The 23,587-nt window shown below is 44.5% G+C and overlaps 1 long non-coding RNA gene across 1 annotated transcript; it reads right to left on the minus strand.

Annotated features, from left to right (window-relative positions):
- Positions 1-20,003: 20,003 nt before the first annotated feature.
- On the minus strand, positions 20,004-21,159 carry LOC147311124 (uncharacterized). The gene is made up of 3 exons (XR_015125364.1): positions 20,901-21,159; positions 20,673-20,782; positions 20,004-20,539 (listed from the first exon to the last, which is right to left on the minus strand). It is a non-coding gene; the product is annotated as an uncharacterized LOC147311124 (long non-coding RNA).
- Between the last annotated feature and the right edge of the window lie 2,428 nt (positions 21,160-23,587).

The raw sequence follows: 23,587 nt of genomic DNA on the forward strand, positions 1-23,587 counted from the left end.
CTTTCAGCCAAACAAGACCTTTAGATTATTGGAGGAACTTGGGATAAAATGAGACATGTACAAAAGAAGTTCAGTTCTTATGGTCAGCTTGTGCCAACTTTTGTTTGATTTGATCACTTTTGTTGATTAGCAGTGACACCAGTGACACCAGTGGAGTAAATAAAGAAATGTCTGCAAATGGGAACAGTCACTAGTAGTATTTTTCACTACAGTGGTTTTAGCAAAACACTTTGAAGAGAATGTTAAAATACATTCATCTGCAGTGAGTGTCAGATGCCAGTGTGCTATTGACCCGTAGAGGTAAGGAATCCAATCCAAGTCCGTTAGTCACTGAACCTCACTTTTGTCCCATGATAGTGATATTGATATTGAGCTGTTGAGACTACCTGAGTCTTGTTAGTAAGCTGGTAGTAAGCACTGAATGTAGAATCAGAATGTAGCACTGGGGAAAAATATTTTAAGGATACAATAAAAATGTACTTCACTAAAGTAGACTTGGAATGTCCTCTAGTCTAGTAAAGAATGGAAGTTACATTCTACATTGAGCTCCTGACCACGTGGTGCAGAGACAACAACCTCCTGCTAAATGTCAGTAAGACCAAGGAGATTATTGTCAACTTCCAGAGAGGCCACACCTGTCACCCCCCATTGACCATCGACGGCGCTGCGGTGGAGAGGGTGAGCAGCACCAAGTTCCTGGGGGTGCACATCAGTGAGGACCTCTCTTGGACCACCAGCACAGCATCACTGGCCAAGAAAGCACAACAGCGCCTCTACTTCCTGCGCAAACTCAAGCGGGCAAGTGCTCCACCACCCATCCTGACTACATTCTACAGAGGCACTATTGAAAGTATCCTCTCCAGCTGCATCACTGTGTGGGGCGGTAGCTGCACTGACTATAACAGAAAAGCTCTACAACGCATTGTGAGAACAGCTGAGAGGATAGTTGGTGTACCACTCCCCTCCCTGCAAGACATTTACACCACTCGCCTCACCCGCAAAGCCATCACAATTGTCAACGATGCAACCCACCCCGCGCACTGTCTGTTCAGCCTCCTGCCCTCTGGAAAGAGATACAGAAGTCTCCACTCCCGCACTACCAGGCTCACCAACAGCTTCATCCACCAGGCTGTGAGACTGCTGAACTCTCTTCCCTCCCGACTCCCAGCCAGCAGAATCACCAGATTGGCAGAAGTATAGGAAGACAGATTGGACTCTACTCCCCCTCACCCACGCACACTCTCCAGCAAGGAAACACTCTCTGAACCGGGAACTGAAAACATTCCTGACTTGCATTGCAATTGCACACACCTGCAGCTATATATATATTTTTGGTATTTCTTTTGGCACTGTTTATATTATTTATATTATTATATTACTATTTATTACTTTATTGTTAGGGCTGTTTTTTTTTTTTTTTTTTTGTTGTGCATCTGCACCTTATTGTTGTCAATGTCTACGCATGGGACAGTGTGAAACGTAATTTCAATTCCTTTGTATGGCAAGTACATTTGAAGAAATTGACAAATAAAAGTATTCTATTCTATTCTATTCTATTCTATACCTATTCATGCTCTCATTCACTGATGTGCAATCCCATGCCCCACCCCGAGGACATGTGCTTGGTCATTATATCAACACAAAATTAGTACAAATCATGGATTAGGTCAGATGCTGTCACGATTTTCAGCAGAAAACTCAAACCTGTCACAATAACACCCATTTTGTTACGAAACTCTCAACTGCTCCTTTGAAGTAAACTCAGTGACTGCAAATGTACTGATCTAAGGTCAGTTTTTTAAATTTGCTATAAAAAGTAATGCAAGTGATGAATCAGAAGGTCTGATTCAGGGGTGTTTTAAACATCAAATCATTCAGGCGAGGGAATGAAAAGATAATCTCCATTTAATATGCAAAAACATATTTTCTGTACTTTAGAGGAAAAAGCTTAAAAAATATTAATCCTCTCGATGCTGTGCACTGTTATTTTTAAGTCTAAACCTTTTAATGGATGAAATTTTCAAAACAGACAAAATATAAGTTTTTACCAGCTGGGATTTGGGGATTTGTTTCGTATCTCAGATTTGCACTGAGATTGCTTTATTTTCGGTGACACAGGAAACATAAAGTTGATTAAAAACTTCATTCTTAGATCTCAGCAAGTGGATGAATCTAACTTCTGCTTGACGGTGCCATGTCTGTGTGAAGTGATCAAATGAATATCTGGACAATCCTGCGCCCTTTGAAAGACGACCTGCATCAAGGCCTCATCGTGTACTACTGTTGGTCAGCTGCTGAGCAGATTGTGTTAGCATGGCTTAGTTTTATGTATGTATAAAAACAAAGCTGAGACTTGTGAGACTGCGTCAGAGGTGTAACTAAGGATAAAACACGGAAAAACATGAAGGAGATTTTCCTCTCCAAGCTTCTTATAGCAGATAACCTTAAAAATATTCTGCAGTAAATAAAAAATGGATGAAAACCATCAGCACATGAACATAACCTGATGCTGCTGAGTTGCAGCAGCGCAAAGTTACAGAGGTTTAATTAGAGACGCAGCTAAGCGGTTCATAATTTGTAAACGTTTACATTTCTTTGGTATTGAACAGCAGAAATGAGGCTTTCTTTTCGGAAGTCATTTTTAAAAAATCAAAAAGTGGCCGACATCACTGTACACAACGGTAGACTGGTGTGTAATAAGCAAGCGAATAATGCAGAAATGAGAGATTTCAGATGGGAAACTGGTCTCAAAGTACACTGAGAGAGAGAAAGAGCTGTGCAGGAAGTGGGATTTTATCGTGGTGGAAGCAAAACAGCCAAAGTAAGAGCGAATTAATGACACATGTGAAGCGTAGTCTTGCTCTTCTTCTGCTGCTGGTTCAGTGAATTTTGGTCAGAGAGTGACAAAACCTGCAGCTTCAGAATCTGTGAGATGTCGGCTTTCATCACATGACAGCATGTCTAATCTAAAACAAACCAACCAGAATCAGGCACATGATATTGATAGTGTGTAGGTAAATCACCACATTCGCATTCAGTTGCTGTTTTCAGCCACTAATGATGGGTGAGGAACCCATCACAAAGCCACCATCTGGAAATCACTTAACCTGCTCTCACAGTTTTAATTTAGTTAACTTGTAGTCTGCTTGATAATCGATATCATTAATTATTATCACATGATGAAGATGTTTACTAGGGATGGGTACCGGTATCCAGTGCCACGATGGCACCGGTTCTGACATAAACGGTAGTAACCAGACCGAAAAACAGTGCACATTTCGGCGCTTTATTTCGGTGCCTTTTTTCCTGAGCTGTGATACACTTTGGATTCCAGCCAATCATTTTACGTTTCCGAGGATAGTAGGCGGGTCCAGGTACGTACTTCTTTTAGAGCAGAGCTACAGATTAAAAATGCCCAAGGCAAAGCGGTCAAAAGTCTGGCTGTACTTCACAGCAAAATATGCAAACTCAGCAGCAACAAGTGCTTTAAGCTGATACTGTCAAAGGAGGTAACACCTCAAATCCGATGAATCACCTGGCGACGCATAGCGTTTTTTTTAAAAGCCAAAAAATGCGCCGTATTTGATAGCTTGCTGCGAGACCTCACACCGAGCACATCTACGGCGGGTGTGGTGCCTGTTATCGGACCCGGTGTTAGCAACATCCCCCAAAAACCCAAAGAGGAGAGTCCTGGCCCCTAGCCCTGCCAGTGTAGCAGAAATGATGACGGATAATGATGGCAGCAGCAGCCAAATTCAAATTCAAATTTTTATTTGTCACGTACACAGTCATACACAGTACGATATGTAGTGAAATGCTTGGACAACTGCTCGTGACCTAAAGAAAACAAAAAAGGAAAAGGCTATGAATAAGATAGGAAATAAATATGAAAAATTAAAAAGGGTAGATTTAAACTAGGAGGGAATAAAATATAAATTAAGGTTAAAAATGAAATAACTGTACAACACAAATTAGAATGAAGGGTAAATTTAACTGGGAAAGAATAAGATAAAATATATAAATTAAAGTTGAAAATAAAATAACTGTACAACAAAATACACAATATAGAACTATATAAGAATGTATGAAGAAATATAAATAAATATATACACAATAACAGCAGCTGTACAAGTATTAACTGGAAATGAAGAATATAATGTCCAGTGTTGTGCAATCCACATTTTGTCTTGTGCAGTGCAAATATGCTTAAAGTGATTTAAGTGATGAAGTGAAAACAATGTCCAGAATGTCCAGTGTGTGTGTAAGAACTATATGTGTGGGTCAGTACTGTGTGGTGGTGTGATTGAGAGACCGGAAGAAGCTCCTCCTCAGTCTCTCTGTGTTGGTCTTCAGGGAGCAGAATCGCTTTCCTGACCTCAACAGAGAGAACAGTCTGTTGTTGGGATGGCTGAGGTCCTTCACGATCTTCCTGGCCTTGGTCCAGCAGGTAAGGGATTGAGTGCAGGTAAGGGAGCTCGGAGCGGATGGTGCGCTCAGCTGATCGCACAACCCTCTGTAGAGCTCGTCTGTCCTGCATGGTGCTGTTCCCGAACCAGGTTAAGATGTTTCCCGTCAGGATGCTCTCTATGGTGCACGAGTAAAAGTTCCTGAGCACCTTGGAGGGCAGTTGGAAGTCTCTCAAGCGTCTGAGGTGGTAGAGACGCTGACGGGCCTTTTTCACCACGGTGTTGATGTGACAGGACCATGACAGGTCCTGCGTGATGTGAACTCCGAGGTATTTGAAGCTGTCCACTCTCTCCACTGGGCACTCGTTGATGACAGGGGTCTGGTAGTTCCTCTCCTGCTTAGTGCTGAAGTCCACTATCAGCTCCTTTGTCTTACTGACGTTTAGAAGGAGGTTGTTCCTCTGGCACCAGTTCTCCAGATTCCTAATCTCCTTCAGGTAGGCCGTCTCGTTGTTATCAGAGATCAGGCCCACCACGATGGTGTCGTCAGCAAACTTGATGATGGTGGTGGAGCTGGTAGTGGCCACACAGTCATATGTGTACAAAGAGTACAGCAGGGGGCTCAGAACACACCCCTGGGGGGCTCCAGTGCTGAGAGTGGTGGAGGCTGAGACATGTCCGCCCATCCTTACTGCCTGTGGTCTGCCAGTTAGGAAGTTGGAGATCCACTGACACATAGATGAGCTGAGTCCCAGATGCTCCAGCTTGGTGGTGAGTGTGGAGGGAATTATGGTGTTAAATGCAGAGCTGTAGCCTATGAAGAGCATTTTAACATAATTCCCCCTTCTAGTGTCCAAGTGAGTGAGTGATGTGTGGAGGAGATGAGAGATGGCATCGTCTGTGGAACGATTTGGACGGTAAGCGAACTGTAGTGGGTCCAGTGTGTCTGGTAGTGAAGAAATGATGAAGTCTCTGACCAGGCGTTCAAAGCACTTCATCACTACTAAGGTGAGGGCTACAGGGCGATAGTCATTGAGAGAAGCAGGGTGGGGTTTCTTCGGGACAGGAACAATGATGGACTCTTTGAAGCATGTGGGGATCACCGACTGAGATAAAGAGATGTTGAATATCTCAGTAAACACAGGAGCTACCTGGTATGCGCAGTCTCTTAGGATACGACCTGGGATGCCGTCTGGTCCTGCTGCTTTCCTGGTGTTCACTCTTTTGAAGGCTCTCCTTACTTCATGCTCGGAGATGACGAGCACGTTTCCGGTGCTGGCAGTATCTTCCTGTCTGCAGCCGTTAGCGCCGCTAGCACTAGCATCGTTGGAGTCCTTGGCTGCAGCCTCGAAGCGAGCATAGAAAGTGTTCAGCTCGTCTGCCAGAGTCACGGCCGAGTTCGTCATACCGGTTGTTGGTGCTTTATAGTCCGTTATTGTCCTTAGTCCCCGCCACAGGCTCCTAGAGTCACTCTGTTGGAGTTGTGACTCTAGTTTCCTCCCGTAGCGCTGCTTCGCCTCTTTCACCGCCCTCCGCACGTTATATGACGCGGCTTTGTACGGGTCCATGTCCCCCGTCATGAGTCCCGCGTTGTAGGCAGCGGTGCGGGATCTCAGAGCGTCGCGGATGGTTTTATCCACCCACGGCTTCTGGTTGGGAAACGTTGTGATAGTCTTTGTCTCCACAGTATCATCCGCTAGTTTCCCGATGAATCCCACAACCGCTTCCGTAAACACGTTGACATCATCATCGGAGCTGTTTCTGAACATGCCCCAGTCTGCGTCATCGAGTGCGTCCTGTAACGCGGCCACCGATTGATCCGTCCAGCGCGCGACCTTCCTCTGAACCGGAACTTCCTGTTTCAGCCTTTGTTTGTATTTTGGCATGAGGAAGATGGCGGCGTGATCAGATTTGCCAAACGGAGGGCGGGATTGTGCCTTGTAGCCGTCCTTGACCGTAGTGTAGCAGTGGTCCAGTGTCCTTTCACCTCTGGTGGGGCAGGTGATGTGTTGATAAAAGTTCGGCACTGCGCGTTTGAGGTTGGCGCTATTAAAGTCCCCCGTCACAATAAGCGCAGCGTCCCGGTGTTGTGTCTGGCGCTGTGTGAGTGCCTCATGCAGCTCGCATAAGGCGGTGACCGTGTCCGCTTGTGGTGGAATATAAACGGCACTTACAATGACCGATGTAAATTCCCGAGGTAGATAAAAAGGACGACACATGATGGACAGTAGTTCCAGATTTGGTGTGCAGGAGCGTGTGAGAGGAACAACGTTCGCACTGTTGCACCAGTTTTTGTTCACCATTAAACACACGCCGCCTCCCCTTGACTTCCCCGAGTCCCGTGTCCTGTCCATACGGTGAACCGAGAAGAACTCGGCCGGCTGGATGGCGTGGTCCGGCACCGCTGGGTTCAGCCATGTCTCGGTGAAGCAGAGGAGATTGCAGTCCCGAATGTCTCTCTGGAACTTTATCCTGGCCCTGAGGTCGTCAAGCTTGTTCTCCAGTGACTGGACGTTGGCAAGCAGGATGCTAGGCAGAGGTGTGCGGTGTGCACGAGCTCTCAGCCTGTTCCTGACGCCGGCTCGCTTCCCTCTAGGCCGCCGCCGCTTCCCTTTGTTCTCCCTCAAGATCTCACTCGGCCAGCTCGGATCCGGAGTTAAAAACTTCGAATTGTGAGTACATTGTATACCAATAGAAACAAGAGTGTCACTGTCATACCTAATGTACCCAATGGTGATGATTTTGCCGATTTAGAAACGCTGAAAACTAACTTAAAAAACAAAGACAAAGAAAAAGTGGTCGGAGCAGTCGTGACGGCAGCCGACCTCACCGGCGCCATCTTTCTCTGCGTTCTTCTCTGCGTGAGTAGCTTAATGTTGTTCATGTGTAATTTACGTTGAGTACGCTAACCACGTTATTACATTAATGCATGTAAGGTGAACTAGCAAACATCATCATAGTTACATGAGGCTGTCTTCTTGTTTGATGGCAGATACTCCCTTCACCCTGGCCAAAAAGGCTAAAATGACCAAAGAAAACATAGAAATCAGTTAAACATGAGAGGTTTTTGGACAAAGTTTGTGTTTTTTCCCATTGATTAAGCACTGCTTCCAGCCAAGAATGATACCATATATGCCCCATAGCTGCAGAAAAGGCTAACATTGTTATCTTTTTACAAATGTGTGAACATGAGAGGTTTTTGGACCAATTTTGTGTTCTCCATTCTTTAAGCACCGGTTTGAGCACCGTTTAAGCACCGGCACAGTTTCAAAAGTACCGGTTTGGCACCGGTATCGGATAAAACCTAAACGATACCAATCCCTAATGTTTACTTTTGGGTTTAATTACATTAAGGTCTGTTTTAGGCCAGTATTGGATTGGGTGTAGTCAGTCTTTGCATCTGTATTGGGGCTAACTTGCTTGGATCAGACCTATTAGTTCCAGTTTGAGTAGGTTTTCCATTGATCCTTTTTAGATGAGGTTGACACTTTAGATTTTCTCATATTGGCCAGAACTCTTATACTCACTTTAAACAAAATGTGAACTTAAGAAAACAGAGCAATTCTTGTTGTAAATGCCAGGAGGTGACTGAAATGCAGATGCAATAAATGTTCTGCATGGCAACCAGAATGCAGTTGCTGACATACTTAATTGTGATTGGTGGAGCTGGATGACTCTAAAACAGGCCACAGGGATCCCAAACTCCATAGGAGCATTTGGCCTTCACTGCTGGAGGTCAGAGCAAGGAGGGCAATCATTTCTACAGCGAACAAGGTTTTCAGTTGTTTTGCTCTGAGTTCAAACTGTCGATAATTACAGTAATACACTTAAAAAGATTGACATGCTGGAGACTGCTACTAATATGTAACATGTTAAGATATATCACCACTACATTGCCACTTTGCTTATATCATTCTTTAATTTACAGCTGAAGGAAAAGTGAAGTAAAAATTCACAGACCTATGACCATTTTCTAACACAGGGCCATGTCAACACCTCACAGATAAGTGACAGGCACAGCTGAGAAGAGGCAGTCTTTCTTATATGATGTTAGTAGGTCATTCAGTTTATGGAACCATATGTTCAGATTTCGTCTGTCACAAATATCCTTTGGGGTCAAGCTCTAATTGCATGACAAACATTATCGACCCTGCTTCTCAGAAATCACATTTGCACCAACAAATGCATTCAGAAGGAAACACAACACGGGTCCAAAAGTTACATTCTGAACATTTTAGTAAGATGTTTGCTGCTATTGGAAAAAGTTTGCAGACTATGTAAACCTACTACACAAAATCAGCTCTAATCTAGGTTCATAATGAAAATGGCTGTTGATTTGTTTATCAATTATAATATGTGTTAATGGATGCAAATCAGTGCTGCTTCCAGTATGCCTCAAAAATGGACATGTATGACTTGGGGGGTGGGGTAGCTTCACTGTGTACAAAATAAAAACAGCAAAACAAAAAAGTTTTTCAAGGGGAAGCTGTGAAAGGGAGTAGACAGCCAGTACTGTACAGTCACTGCAGCTGTCATTGTCTTGCTCACTTTTTTCATGGAGCTTTATACCTAGCTCCTTCTTCCAGTAAGCATGACTGACTGGTGAGCACCAAGTAGTCATAATCATGAAAAGACGATATGTTACATCTTTTCATGATGATTTCTTTATGACATCCACCCAGCCTGCTCTTGCAGACTTTGGTACAGTAAAAAGAAAGACAGCTGAACATAATCCACTGAGCAAGAATGCTTTACTATCCTATGTGTTGAACAGCATACATCACATTACTAATGGACAATACTTCAGATTGCATTTAGAAACACAATCCCACACAAGAGCTGTTAGGTTAAAGGTTAAAAAAAAGAAAAAAAGAGAGAGTTATTTTAAATTTAAAGTTGCCCACAAACCAAAATAGTGAAATGTGTTGAGAAATTAAACCCATTAAATGTTATATTAGCTTATAGTAGCTGGAATTAAAAGGTGAAAATGTTGTCCAGATAATTTTAAAAGTGAATGCTCAGTATTTAATTAAATAAATTACGGCCTAATGAATTTCTAAACAAGTACATTTCATGTATTCTCTTAAAACATGCTTTGCAATAAATAAAAAAATCCTCGTTAGTGGAAGAATATCTGATCTTGTAAAAGTGAAATTCGGCATCTGTAACCCATAAAGCTGAGAGCACCGGTAGGAGGTGAGCTGATGAAATGGGTCCACCTTGTCTGGAATACTTCCTCTTTGTTTTATAGAATGCTTGACTTTAAAGTGGGGCTCTTAACAAATGCTTCCTGTGATTAAACACTGTCTTAGAAATTAAGAAAGATAACAACACATCAGAACATGGCTTTATTTAACACTGTGGCTTAAAACGAGGTATGTTTTATCAGATTTCTCCTGCATCTTGCAATTATGAGCAAGGTGTCAGAGTGGTAATATGGATATCCCAGTTCTGAGACCTGCAATGTGGTTATAATTTCACATAATTTAGTTCTGAGGTTTAGCAGGAGAGTCTGGTTCATGTTCTGTTGGGACCCTTGTGTAGAGTAGGGGTGTCAAACTCATTTGACATGGTGGACCACATACAGCCCACTTTGATGTTAAATAGGCCCAACCAGTGAAATTCTTTTTTTCTGTCAGTGTAAAGAAGTTCACATAAACATTTAATACCTGGGATATCTTAATATAAGTAAAATAAGTAGATCTCAGTTTTTCTACATGATAGCTGTAAAACTTTTGAAAATACAGTTAAATCTTGTCCTTCCTTTTCTTGTTCCAAAGCGCATCCAGTGGCCTGAATTTGAGTCTTTGTTGGGCCAGTTCTGGGCTCCGGGCCTTAATTTTGACGTCCTTGATGCAGCTGACATCACTAACAAAATTGATATCACTTTTTACTTTAACTTCAGCTAGTTGGTAGGTTTCAGGAATGATTGCTTGCTGGGTTAAAACATTCCACTTCATAACATTAATCCTGCTCATAGACAAATTAGTTGGGAGTGATGCATTCCTCTCACTAATAAGATCACCCAGTGCGTCAGGGCACAGACACCTTGTGCATAAATGAGCCACACCAGCAGTTATGACAAAACGTCATTCAGTGACACCCTCATGTTTATTCTGTGAGACTGACTCAGTAAAACTCTGCTGGTCCTGAACTCGTTAGAAACATTAATGTTTTGTTTAGATTACATGTCTACAAACTGTATGTACGTATAGAAAATTGTGTATGTTTGATTTTTTTTCATTTATTTACAATTTCATACAATATAATTTGCTTCATAGTTTTATTTTTATCACACTGCTCCCATTGACACTGGGAAAGTCTTTCACCAGATTACATCAGCACAGCAGCACTGCAATGCAATTAATGCAAATCTTAGATCTAAGGGTCGAAAGCTATAACAGTCACGCAAAACAATCACAGCTAACACATTATGGTTGTGTATTATCATTTATTATTAGGTTTAATGCCAGCAAAGGTTAATATCTCAATTAACATGACATAATTCATGAATAGATCACTAAACACACAGTCAGCCGAAATTAATTTTCTTTTTCCAGAGACTTTTTACAGGCAATTGACTATAAATCAAAGCATTGTGTTATGACTGTTGTCGTAATTTTAATATGTAAATTTGAGTGTGCAGGTGCTCCTCCATGATTGGTGCATCTAGGGTGGACGGATCGTACCGATAGGCAGCGCATAAGACGACACCGCCAGGGACTGCCAGGTCATTCATCCTCGGCCCAACCCAACCGGCAGACCGTGTGTTCACTGTTTAACTATATTGGTTTAATGTAGGAGCATGTAGGGGTGGACCGCTTTTTTTGTGTGATTTTGACTAGGTAAGTTTTATTTACTCCTGAGATAGGCTACCTTTTGTTTGTTGTTTTGGCCTTGGGTTCACCCCGAAGTTGTAATTCGCTCCCTTCCTTTTTTATAAATTCACTCATTGTCAATAAATCACCGTCACCAAGTGTTAATTGCGTGATGTGCTGCTTGGGGTTGGACGGGGATGGATCATCCTTTATGTTGTGGTCTGGCCGTGCCTAGATGGGCCCTAACAATTGGATAATGAATTGTTACGACGCATTCTGATGCAATGAATGTATGGCTCAATCGTCAAATAAAGACAAAAATAGTATGTGCATTCTTTTTGTCTGACTTATAAATCCATTTGCATGCACAGGCTTTATTTATAAATGTCAGTCATCATGAAATTATGCAGTCACACACGAGCCTAATTTCCACTCCCATCTCATGACACTTCCTCCTTACTGCACATTCTTTCTTCCCTATATATATATATATGTATATATATATATATATATATGTATATATATATATATATATATATATATATATATATATATTAGGGGTGCAACGATACACAAAATTCACGGTTTGGTTCGGTTCGATACTTTGGTGTCACGGTTCGATATTTTTTCGATACAAAAAAATGTTCATGCATTTTTAATTTGTCATTTATTAAAATTATAAATATATATTTTAACTCAAAAGTACAGTTTTTAAATTTAACCCTAACCCTTGTGCATGTTTTTTATTTTGACAGCGAATGCGCACCTGCGGACCACTTATGTGCAGCCCTGGTTATTTAGCTCATCATATTGCAGCCACAGAAATTCTTTTGTCCATGAAACCATAAAGCTGCACTTTCTTTTTGCCTTATAGTCTGATTTGTCATAACTTCTCCGTTTGGTGGTAAGCTTTTCTTTGGCTGTCACTTCTTCACCCCGACCTGTCTTATTTGGCTCAGCAGAACTAAAATATATATACTGCTGCTTTTACACACGCACTCACATAAGCTCAGCGATTCTCTGCGCGATCAACCTCTCACATGTTTAAGCTGCGGGAGATTTCACTTGTCATGTTTGCATAGTAAGCTAACGATTAATAAGACAATGTCAGAGGAATTGGTGCACAAATTATCATCACTCACAGATCAGTGCTGTCGCTCTCTATACACAGTTCGCACGATTGCAAAGTGAAAGCAAAAAAACAAGCGCAAATTCAAACGCGATTTCAATATGTCACATATTGACAGTGGCTCACCGATGCCAATGACATAATTACCCAGCTACATTTCTGAAAGAATGCAAAAGCATTGACATATATTTTTCCTACAATAGCCCGACGGGCAGGGAAGAGATAGATTTTGGTAGCCCGACTGAAAAAATCGCTAGCTCCGGGACGTCGGGCTAGCGATATTGCGAGCCCTGTATCTGATTGAGGAATCACTCATCTTTGGAAAAGAGAGTTTATTACAGAGAAATGGCTCTTTCCAAAATAAAAGCTATACTATCCGCTTCTTCTGGGCTATATTCTCAACAGCATAAGGAGAATCATGTGCTAACAGCTGTCTAAATGACTCGGCTAAAGTTAGTAGCATGCTTGTTGTTTTTGTCTTTGCACTAGGATGATGTCGGCGTAAATGTGCAGTCATATTCGTTGTGTTCCCACTAGTGCTTTCAGGTTAATCTCGTTGAAATGACCTTAACGCCACAACACGGCAAATCTCCGTTAACGAGCTACTGCCGATCGCTCCGTGCATGGGGCTAGACGGCCAACACGTTAACGAGCTAACTGCGCTAACACACTAGTTCACACCAATGTAATTGAGCATTGCATGGCACATCCAACATACTGTTTTACTTTAGTCCATGACTCGCTTACCTTCAGGGTCATACGTCACATGAAAACCAAAATAATTCCAAACGCCAGATCTGAATGAGGTTCAATTTGCCTGTTGCAAGGAGAGCTTAACTTCTGTCTCGCTAGCTTGCCCTGCGCTCTTCCTTCTGACGATGCTGTCTGTGTTGAGCGCTCAGTGGATCTGCGCTCGACAGTGCAGCCTAGGCGGAGTAGTCGAACACAGATTCACTGAGCGCTCAACACAGACAGCATCGTCAGAAGGAAAATTGATAAAATAAATTACAAATGTTGTATTGTTCGATACATATGCGTACCGAACCGAAAGCACTGTATCGAACGGTTCAATATCGATACGAATATCGTTGCACCCCTAATATATATATAATTATAATTCCCATCTCGCCCCTGCGGGTGGTCTATCCTAGAGGCCTGGGAGCTTGAGGGTCCCGTGCAGTATCTTTACTGTTCCTTGGACTGCGCTCTTCTGGACAGAGATCTCGGTGCTGTTCCTGCTGGAGCCACTCACCTAGCTTTGGAGTCACTGCACCTAGTGCTCCGATTACCACTGGGACCGCTGTTAGGTATTTCTGAAGTTTCTTGTGTTCCTTCTTCCTGATGTTGCTGTAATTCAGCATCACTACATCTATCACTATGGTCGTCGTCTTCTGCTTGTCTACCACCACTATGTCTGATTGGTCCCACAGGACCTTAGCTCGGCCATTCTCGACCACCCTAGGGAGTGTCTCCCATTTTAAACTTCCAGGCCATACTCGGCACAGATCTATGCCGGCCACTTGGTTTTGGCGTTCCATGTATGCCTTGCCTGCTAGCATTTTGCACCCTCCTGTTATGTGCTGGATTGTCTCTGGGGCATCTTTACACAGTCTGCACTGGGGTCTTGCCTGGTGTGATAGACCCCAGCCTCAATGGATCTTGTGCTCAGAGCTTGTTCTTGTGCTGCCATGATTAGTGCCTCTGTGCTTTGTCCAGCCACTGGTAGTACTTCTAGATGTCAGCCACCTTCTCTATCTGCCAGTGGTACATACCTTGCAGGGGCCTATCCTTCCAAGATGGTTCCTCCTCTTGCTCCTCCTTCTTGGGTTTCTGCTGGACGTGCATGCGTGGTTGGAGTTACTTCCTGATGTATTCGTGGATGCTTGTTGTCGTTTGTTGTAGCCCGGATCTTGTTCATTCTATCTATCTATCTATCTATCTATCTATCTATCTATCTATCTATCTATCTATCTATCTATCACCTGTACATGTCTGTGAGAACTGTCATGGATCGCTGTGTGGCAAGCAGGAGGAGGACCCAAATGCAAAACTCACAGACACGGGGATGAACTTGAGAAACACAGCTTTAATGCTGGCACGGCAGAACACAGGAAATACAAAACTAAACTGGGGAAAAGTAAACTAACACTCGCAGGTAGACACAGGAAGATCCACACAACATGAGGGAGAACGCGACGCCGAACAGAGGGAGACGCAGACAGAAATACACAGAGGGTTAACGAGGAAAGTGGGAACACACGGGGAACACAGCTGACACAGATAACCATAACGAGACAGGGCGGGTTGAACATAACACTGACGGGAGACGGGCAGAGTCAAACAGGAAGTACAGAGGTTCAGACAGGAGGAGAGAGAGCACGGGGAAAACACAGACATAACGGGCTGGGGAAACATGGAACAACCACAACGGGAGACGAGGGCTCATAAATACACAGAGGGCACACAGGGGGGAGAGAGAGCACGGGGAGAACTTAGACATAATGGGCAGGGGAAACATGGAATAAAACATAAGGAGAGACGAGGGCTCACAGATACACAGAGGGGCACACAGGGGGTAAAAGCCACGAAGGGAAAACACTTAGGGAACAACACAACAGGGCAACTCAGGAAACATGGCCTAAATAGGGAACAAAATACAAACATACAAGAAAACTAAGAACACTGGGCCAACATGGCCCAGGACCATGACAGAGAACAATATTACAGTGGACTGTGCAAAGCTTTACAGGCTGATAATGAGTGTGTTTGTCAACAAAGGCAGCATCAATGAGGTAGAGAGTTTCACATGTGTGAAACTGTGGCGTCAGAATCTACTTCACCACAGCTTACTGTGTAGTCATGACACAGCAAACTACAAAGATTAAATACACAATGTATTTCACTGCAGATGAACACTGGGATCAGTATCTGATGTTCTGATGGTCACATAAACACTGTTTATGTCACTAGTGAGTCATAATGCCAATCATTTCATTTATTTTAGGCTTCAAGATGATGCTAGTTGGGTATTGGATACCAGCATTCTGTTGTGTAGAGGCTCAACAGCAGACCCAAAGACACATGTTTTGCTTGTTGGCAGTCTAGGACTAGTAGAGTGACAGCTATTACCATTACCAACTGGAGTTTTCCTAAATATGAAAAGAGCCACAGTGCTGTACAGTAAGGAATCACAGGATCCATTAAAAAAAGAGAGAAAAAGAATCATGACACAGTCATTAGAGTATGTAGTCATAGGATCAACATTATGGCCTTCATCTTTCTTTCTTTGAGTACGATATGGACTTGCCAGTAAGATATACTGACAAGTTGACACATAGAAGATCCATTTCATGTGCTTAACTGCTTCATAAAAACACATGACATCACGGAGATCATATTTCAGAGCCTGTCCACAATGCAGCAAATTTCTATTGATAATCAATGCCATATGGTCGTCTGGTGTTGTCTCTAGTTACAAGAAGCATTTGAAGTCATCAAACAGGAGGATCACTTTCACGACACACGCTTATTACAGACAGATTGAATCAAGTGCTCAAATTTTAATCTCAACGCTTTTTGCTAAATATTCAGTTCAGAAATCAAAATATACTGAGAATCTAAACAGGGATTGTAGTACACCAAACTCTGGACTTGGGGATGGGATGATTTAGCTTTTTAGTAGTGCTGTCACAAAAGTCAGGGAGTGATTAAAATGTAAACAGTTCCTCCTCCAGGGACCAGACATGTGATCTGGAAATGTGCTTGATCTCACAATGAATATCTCACATTGCTCAAATCAGTTTTATCACAGATGTTTGATGAAAAAAATCAATATCAGCCCACTTAAAAGAACCAGAAATGGACTTAAGGCACAACAACTGATCATTTTATATCATTTACTGGATAGTGGCTTGTAACAAATCAAGTTTCTCATAACATAACAATTATGGTTCCACACATGTGTTACACATGTGTTTGACTGGGAAGAAATCACTACAGAAGATTCAACATCTCCTGGAAAATACTAAAAACGGAATAGAGGTGACTGATTTCAGAAATACACGCTCATGCTTGTGTTTTTTTTTTGCCTGTGTATGACACAGACTGATCAAGGACCTAAGTATGATTTAGACTTCTGCAGGAGATCCACCTACGATGTAACCATAAACCCCTTTTAACCCTAAACCGTAACCTTCCAAGCTATTCAGTCGCCGCAAGCTGTGCCAAGCCAATGTGTTGTTGCATTTCTCAGGATCTGCATGTCAGTTTACGTGGAAGGTTACAGCATAGGGTTAAACAGTGTTTTCGATTATGTCCCAAGTTATGGCATAGATTTCACAGATTGCACAAGTCTAAGTCAGACATCAGTTGAAAAAATGCTCCGTAGCATCTCTAGATGTCAAAAATAACGATGGGCACCTTTAATATACAGAATGTTATATGAACATCAGTATCCCTTCTGTGTAGTCAGGTTGGGCTTGCAAACAGACTCTTCTGGTTTGTTAGTTGTTGTGGGAGTGGATGATAGTCAGTCCAATTGACATCAATAGATTAAAAAAACAATTTCTTTGGAAGTATTACCTGCCCATCAAGGGCAGGTATCTCCATGACTGGTCGTTCAGGAACAGGAACTCATTGTTAATGGAAGCGTAAATAATACCATAGAAACAAAGTAATTATGCTTAGACACAGAGCCCATAGAACCAGAAGAAATTGCTTAACTGGTTTTTAGTTAACACAAGATTATCTGCTGAATGAGAGCTCAAGCCTAACATACTACAACACTGTAGAAAAGCTGCATTTCTTAAAAAAGATTCTTATTAATTTCTTAGAAATGTTTTCAAATAAAGCAATAACAGAACCCCTGCATTCTTGTAGGTTTACAGAATGCACACAACAAAAGTGTGCATATGCCCACTTTCCTGCAGTCTGGGTTAGAGACATGTCATACCTCTGTGGTTTACATTTTCAACATTGGCTCTTTAGTCATATTTTGCTTATACAATCAAACCAGCCTGTGATCATCTCTAGCCACCACCTGTGACCCTGAACTAGACGAGCTGTTAAGAAAACAAAAGGATCTGATATGCAAATTCATGACCGTTTCACATTTGACCCCTTTATCATGGTGTGGATTGACTTTGTGAGAATATGAATCAAATCGTGCTTAAATCACTAGTATATGATCTGGTTTATGTGAATGGTGCTGAAGAAAAATAATTATTGTATTCCCAAATATGGTTTTGTAGTTTTTCTGAGACATTTTTTGTCAAACTATGTTCACTTCGTCCTGCACAGGTTTGAGGTTTGTCCTTTTATTTCTGCACTCTTCTAATCATGGATTTGAGAGCTGCTTTTTTGTTGACTGTAGCTGGTGAGAACCAAGAAGCAACCTACAGAGCTGAAAAATTAAGTCCACTTCCTTTAAGGGCCACTTGAGTCGGGCTTTTATTCAAGTCCTACAAACCCCTAAAATGCCGACTTAACAGCTTTAGAGAACATGCAGACAGCCTGGTACAGAAAATGATTTGGGGCTGTGTAGAAAATTTTAAGATGCACAGTAGGTTACATCCTTTGCTAATGCACTGGACTGGATCACTCAGCCTCTCTGCTTTCTAACAAACTAAATGTCTAAATATTCTTTGGTTGTTTTTTTGTTTTTTTCAGTTTCTTTTTTTTGTTTGTGTTTGTTTTTTGCTTCTTCTTGCAGATGTGAAAAATGGATGCAATTACCACTGTATCCTCATGGGGATGCTAGTGAGGGTTGGGCCTCATTGCATATCTGCAATACTGCAAAAAACAATAATTATATTTTTAATTATGAAACTTATTTGTAGGAAAATGAAACTATAAGAACCTGCAGTAAGTTCACAGTGTTTATTATACAGTGTTGTGAAAATGTTAACGCTTGATTGCACTTCTTTTTGCCAAGGATACTACAATCAGTTATAAGGTACAAGTCTGAATAACCTTTTTCCCTCTTTTTTGTTTGTTTTTTGATCTATGTGTTATTTGATGATCTGAAACACAATTATGCCAAAAAATAAATAAATAATTAAAAACATTCAGAAAGGGGCAAATACTTTTTCACAGCACCAAAAATATTATTTAATCGTATAATTGTAGTTATAATTGTAGTGGACGACTGTTGATACTTTTAGTTTATGTTTAAATATATATACCAACACAGGGGTTCTAGGTTACACGGCACATGACATTCTTTGAATCAAATGTGTACACACTACTGTATGTCTTACAAAATCCTCACACAAACTTAAAAGGCAGGCAAAACTAGAACTCAACCAAACCATGTAAAATGGCAAATTTCTGGTGTTTACTGAGATGTACTTTTCTGGGTGCAAAAACCCTCCTAGCACTTTGAAATCCCTCACTGTAAAAAAAAAAAAAAGAGTAAACAGCCAATGCATTCAGCTTTATGCTTCACTAAATAGACTCTTGGGCCTCCACATCGGGAATTCTGCCTGGAATGCAAAATGAGTGTCTGCTGCTGAGATACAGGTAAACGCATCGCATACAAACATGCACACCTCCTACTCTGCACTGAGAGATAAATCAAAATAGAAATTCTGTTCATACTTAACATGCAAATTCTCACTGAGGTTTTAAATCTTCCCACCTGCATGGGTTCTGCATGTGCATGTATATACAGACCGTAAAATCTGCGTCTTGTGTTGAATTACCAGACTGCTGGTTGAACAGACGGGGTTGCCTGGCAACACAGTTTGCACGCGAGGCAGCGAGTTATGGGATCACGGCGCGTTCGGTCAGGAAAGACCAGCCTGTTTTGGTCGAGAGAAGATGAGGGGAAACCCTGAGTTCATGCTGGCTGCAGATAAGAGCACATAAGCTGAGAAATTTAAGTGGACTGACAAGCATGAAACAAACAGACCATCTTAATATGCTGACATGTAGTCAGTATGCAGTACAACAGATTTCTATGTGCGGAGAACAAAAATGCATTTTGATGCAACCATCTGCCCATCGCTGATAACAAGTCAGAGTGTTTGTGTCACGGAGGAGCAGGGAGGACTCGGCGCAGACTGAAGTCTCAGAAAAACAGGTTTATTTACACACTCCAGGTGCACTATATACAGGTGAGGGAGAAGGGGGCCAGGGTTCCCAGGGGTGCAGAGCGGGGTCGGGAAAAGCGTCCAGAGTCTCCAAACCAAAACACGAGAAATCTGCATACAGAGAACAAGGGTTAGCACGGAACTTTTACGGACAGAGCTCAAAACTGGCTGAGGCTAAAGTAGCACTGATGAGCGTTATTCAATAGTCCAGCGGCGAGGTGCTCTCAGTCACTGCCTTAAGTAGCGGGAGCAAACAGGGTGAGGAGCCACAGGTGATTGCCTACAGGTGGTGGAGGCCGGGAGCTCACAATGAGCTCCGCCCAGGCAGCGAGCAGAGAGAGAGGAGAGAGAGAAAAGACAAAACATAACATGTAGCCACACAGGGCCAGCCGAGCAGGCACGGGGACCGTGACAGTACCCCCCCCTCAACGGGAGCCTCCCGGCGACCCACCAGGCTTACCCGGATACCGACGATGGAAGTCCCGGATCAACTCCTTGGCCAGGACAGCCGACCGGGGCACCCAGGACCATTCCTCCGGCCCGTAGCCCTCCCAATCCACCAGGTACTGGAAACCCCGTCCCCGGCGCCGAGAGTCCATAATACGAGTGATGGCGTACACCTCCTGACCATCCACAAGCTGGGCGGGCGGAGGGGCCCTAAGAGGGGGGCACAGCGGGCTGGAGAGCACGGGCTTGACCTGAGAGACGTGGAAGACGTTGTGTATGCGCATATTGCGCGGCAGCTTCAGGCGAACAGACACCGGGTTGACAACAGAGTCAATTTCAAAAGGCCCAAGGAAGGTGGGCGCCAGTTTCTTAGACTCAGCGCGAATAGGCACAAAGCGAGTGGACAGCCATACCTTCTGACCCGCGGCGTATGCAGGGGCAGGGGTCCGACGGCGATCAGCGAGGGCCTTGTTTCGCTCCTTAGTTCGGAGCAGGGCCGCTCTGGTAGTACGCCAGGCCCGACGGCACCTTCGGAGGTGGTGTTGCAGAGAGGGGACCGCATGCTCGCCTTCAAGAGCAGGAAACAGCGGCGGTTGGTACCCCAGAGAAGCCTCGAACGGCGACATTCCCGTGGCGGACGACGTGAGGCTGTTATGAGCGTACTCAATCCACGGTAACTGGTCGCTCCAGGTGCCTTGGTTGTGGGAGACAACACAGCGAAGGGCAGCTTCCAGCTCCTGGTTGGCACGCTCCGTCTGTCCGTTGGTCTGAGGGTGAAAACCAGATGAAAGACTAACCTTTGCGCCCAGGGTCGTGCAGAACTCTTTCCAAACCCGCGAGGTGAACTGAGGGCCTCTGTCGGACACGATGTCGTCAGGGATGCCGTGCAGCCTAAACACATGTGCTGTGAGCAGTTGAGCAGTCTCCAGTGCGGTCGGGAGCTTTATGAGGGCAACAAAATGTGCAGCCTTAGAAAAATGGTCCACAATGGTTAGTATTACTGTGTTACCTGAAGAGGACGGCAGCCCCGTGACGAAGTCCAGGGCGATGTGGGACCAGGGCCGGCCAGGAGTGGGGAGAGGCTGGAGCAACCCGGACGGCGGTTGGTTGGGACGCTTGTTTTGAGCGCACGTGGGACAGGCGGTCACATAGTCTCTAGTGTCTTTTATCAGGGAGGGCCACCAGAAGTAACGTTGCAAGAAGGAGATCGTGCGATGAAGTCCAGGGTGGCAGGAAAAGCGGGCGGTGTGACCCCACTGGAGAACACGTGACCTGACGGACGTGGGAACATAAAGCCTCCCTGGTGGGCCCGTCCCTGGGTCGGGTTCGGTGACTTGCGCCTCGAGGATTTGGGATTCAATCGCCCAAGTGACTGCTCCGAACACGCAGGAGGAGGGGAGGATGGGCTCAGGGTCAGGGTCTTTCTCCGTAACGGTGAACAGCCGGGAAAGGGCGTCAGGTTTTACGTTTCGTGACCCGGGCCTGTAGGTGAGAGAAAAGTCAAACCGTGAGAAAAACAGAGCCCACCTGGCCTGCCGGGAGTTGAGACGCTTCGCTGACCGGATGTACTCCAGGTTTTTGTGGTCTGTCCATACAATAAAGGGATGCTCAGCGCCCTCTAGCCAGTGCCTCCATTCCTCTAGTGAGAGTTTCACAGCCAGCAGCTCTCGGTCCCCGATGTCGTAATTCCGCTCCGCTGGTGTGAGGCGGCGAGAGAAGAAGGCACACGGGTGGAGTTTACCTTTAAAGCGCTGAGACAGGACTGCCCCAACCCCCGTCTCCGACGCATCCACCTCCACCACGAACTGTTGGTTGAGGTCAGGCTGTTGAAGGATAGGAGCGGTGGCAAACCTTTCCTTTAGGCAGGCGAACGCCTCCTGGGCTGGCGGGTCCCACTGAAACGACACCTTCGGGGAAGTAAGTCTTGTGAGAGGCAATGCGATCTTACTATAATCTTTAATGAAGCGCCTGTAGAAATTGGCAAAGCCCAAAAAACGCTGGAGCTGCAGGCGATTTGGGGGCTTGGGCCAGTCTAGGACTGTTTGGACCTTTGCCGGGTCAGGCTTCAGATTACCTTGAGCGATGATGTACCCCAAGAACGCCACCGAGTCTACGTGGAAGTCACATTTCTCCGCCTTCACAAAGAGTCTGTTCTCCAACAGGCGCTGGAGAATCTGTCTCACATGGACTTCGTGCTCCTTCACAGTCTTTGAAAAAACAAGAATGTCATCGAGGTAGACAAAAGCACAGCGGTTAATAAAATCCCTGAGGACATCATTGACTAGCGCTTGGAAAACAGCAGGGGCGTTCGTCAGACCGAAGGGCATTACCAAATACTCAAAATGACCAAGATGTGTATTGAATGCAGTCTTCCACTCGTCTCCCTTTCGAATCCTCACTAGGTGGTAAGCGTTTCTCAGATCGAGTTTGGTGAACACTGTAGCCCCTTGAAGTAGTTCAAAGGCAGAGGAGAGAAGGGGCAGCGGGTCGGTGATGTATTTCTCCATTGTCTCTCTCTCAGGTTGGGTGAGACTATACAAGCGGCCAGAGGGAAGCGGCGCCCCCGGGAGGAGGTCAATGGCACAGTCGTAGGGCCTGTGCGGGGGGAGCATTTTTGCTTTGTCCTTGCTGAATACTGCTGCCAGGTCGTGATAGACAAAGGGAACAGCGGACAAATCGCACTCCTCTGTGGGCTCAACTGTGGTTAGCCGAGTGACCGGGGGGGTGGCAGTTTTAAGACAGTTCATGTGGCATTCCACACTCCACCCCGTAACACGCTCTTTCTTCCAGTCTATCTGGGGGTTATGTTGCACCAACCAGGGGTAACCTAACACAAGTGGTGCAAACGGTGTCTTGAACACGAAGAAGCTAATCCTTTCAGTATGGTTACCGGAGAGTGTGAGAGACAAGGGTTCAGTAATATGAGTGATGTCCGGCAAACGTTGGCCTGATAAGGCAGACACACGGAGCGGATTAGGCAAAGCTGTGGTAGCAACGTTCAGCTTTGTGGCTAGTGAGATATCAATGAAGCTCTGCTCAGCACCAGAGTCTATTAATGCAGAAAGAGGGTGAATCGCTGTCTGTATCATGAGCTTTGTGGGCAATGTTAAACGTGGATGGGAGTGTTTACCAGACAGGTCGCCCACCAGTACCCTCTCCACTACTGGTGGGCGCGCTCTTTTGCCAGAGCCGGGCAGGTGGAGATAAAGTGACCCTTACGGCCGCAATACAGGCACTCACCAGCGGAGAACCGACGCTGACGTTCCGCGGGTGAAAGGCGGGAGCGTCCTATCTGCATCGGCTGCTCTCCTTCCTCGCCCCCGCTGTACTCACGGGCTCCTCGTGACTCGGGGGATGGGTCTCTTGTTGCCCGCGGCTCCCGCGGTGCGTGCCTCCGCACGCTCCGGCGCGCACGCAGCCGATCATCCACCTGAATACACAGCGACATAACAGCCTCCAGAGATTGAGGGAGTTCACGCATCATTAATTCGTCCTTTAGGTCGTCATTGATGTTGTTTAGTAACGTGGTCCTTAATGCCTCCTGCCCCCACTTTGTTTGCGCTGCCAGGGTCCAAAAATCAACAGAATAATCAGCCATGCTGCGCTTACCTTGTTTAAGGTTGAGTAAGCGGTGACCGGCGGCTTCTGTGCTGGAGCCCTTATCAAACACAGCCTTAAACTTGGAAAGGAAGTCAG

The sequence above is a fragment of the Aulonocara sp. 'chitande type north' Nkhata Bay genome, linkage group LG16, assembly GCF_057382095.1.
Source record: "Aulonocara sp. 'chitande type north' Nkhata Bay isolate Kocher_YH1m ecotype deep benthic linkage group LG16, A_spYH_male_GT1.1, whole genome shotgun sequence".
Lineage (NCBI taxonomy): Eukaryota > Metazoa > Chordata > Actinopteri > Cichliformes > Cichlidae > Aulonocara > Aulonocara sp. 'chitande type north' Nkhata Bay.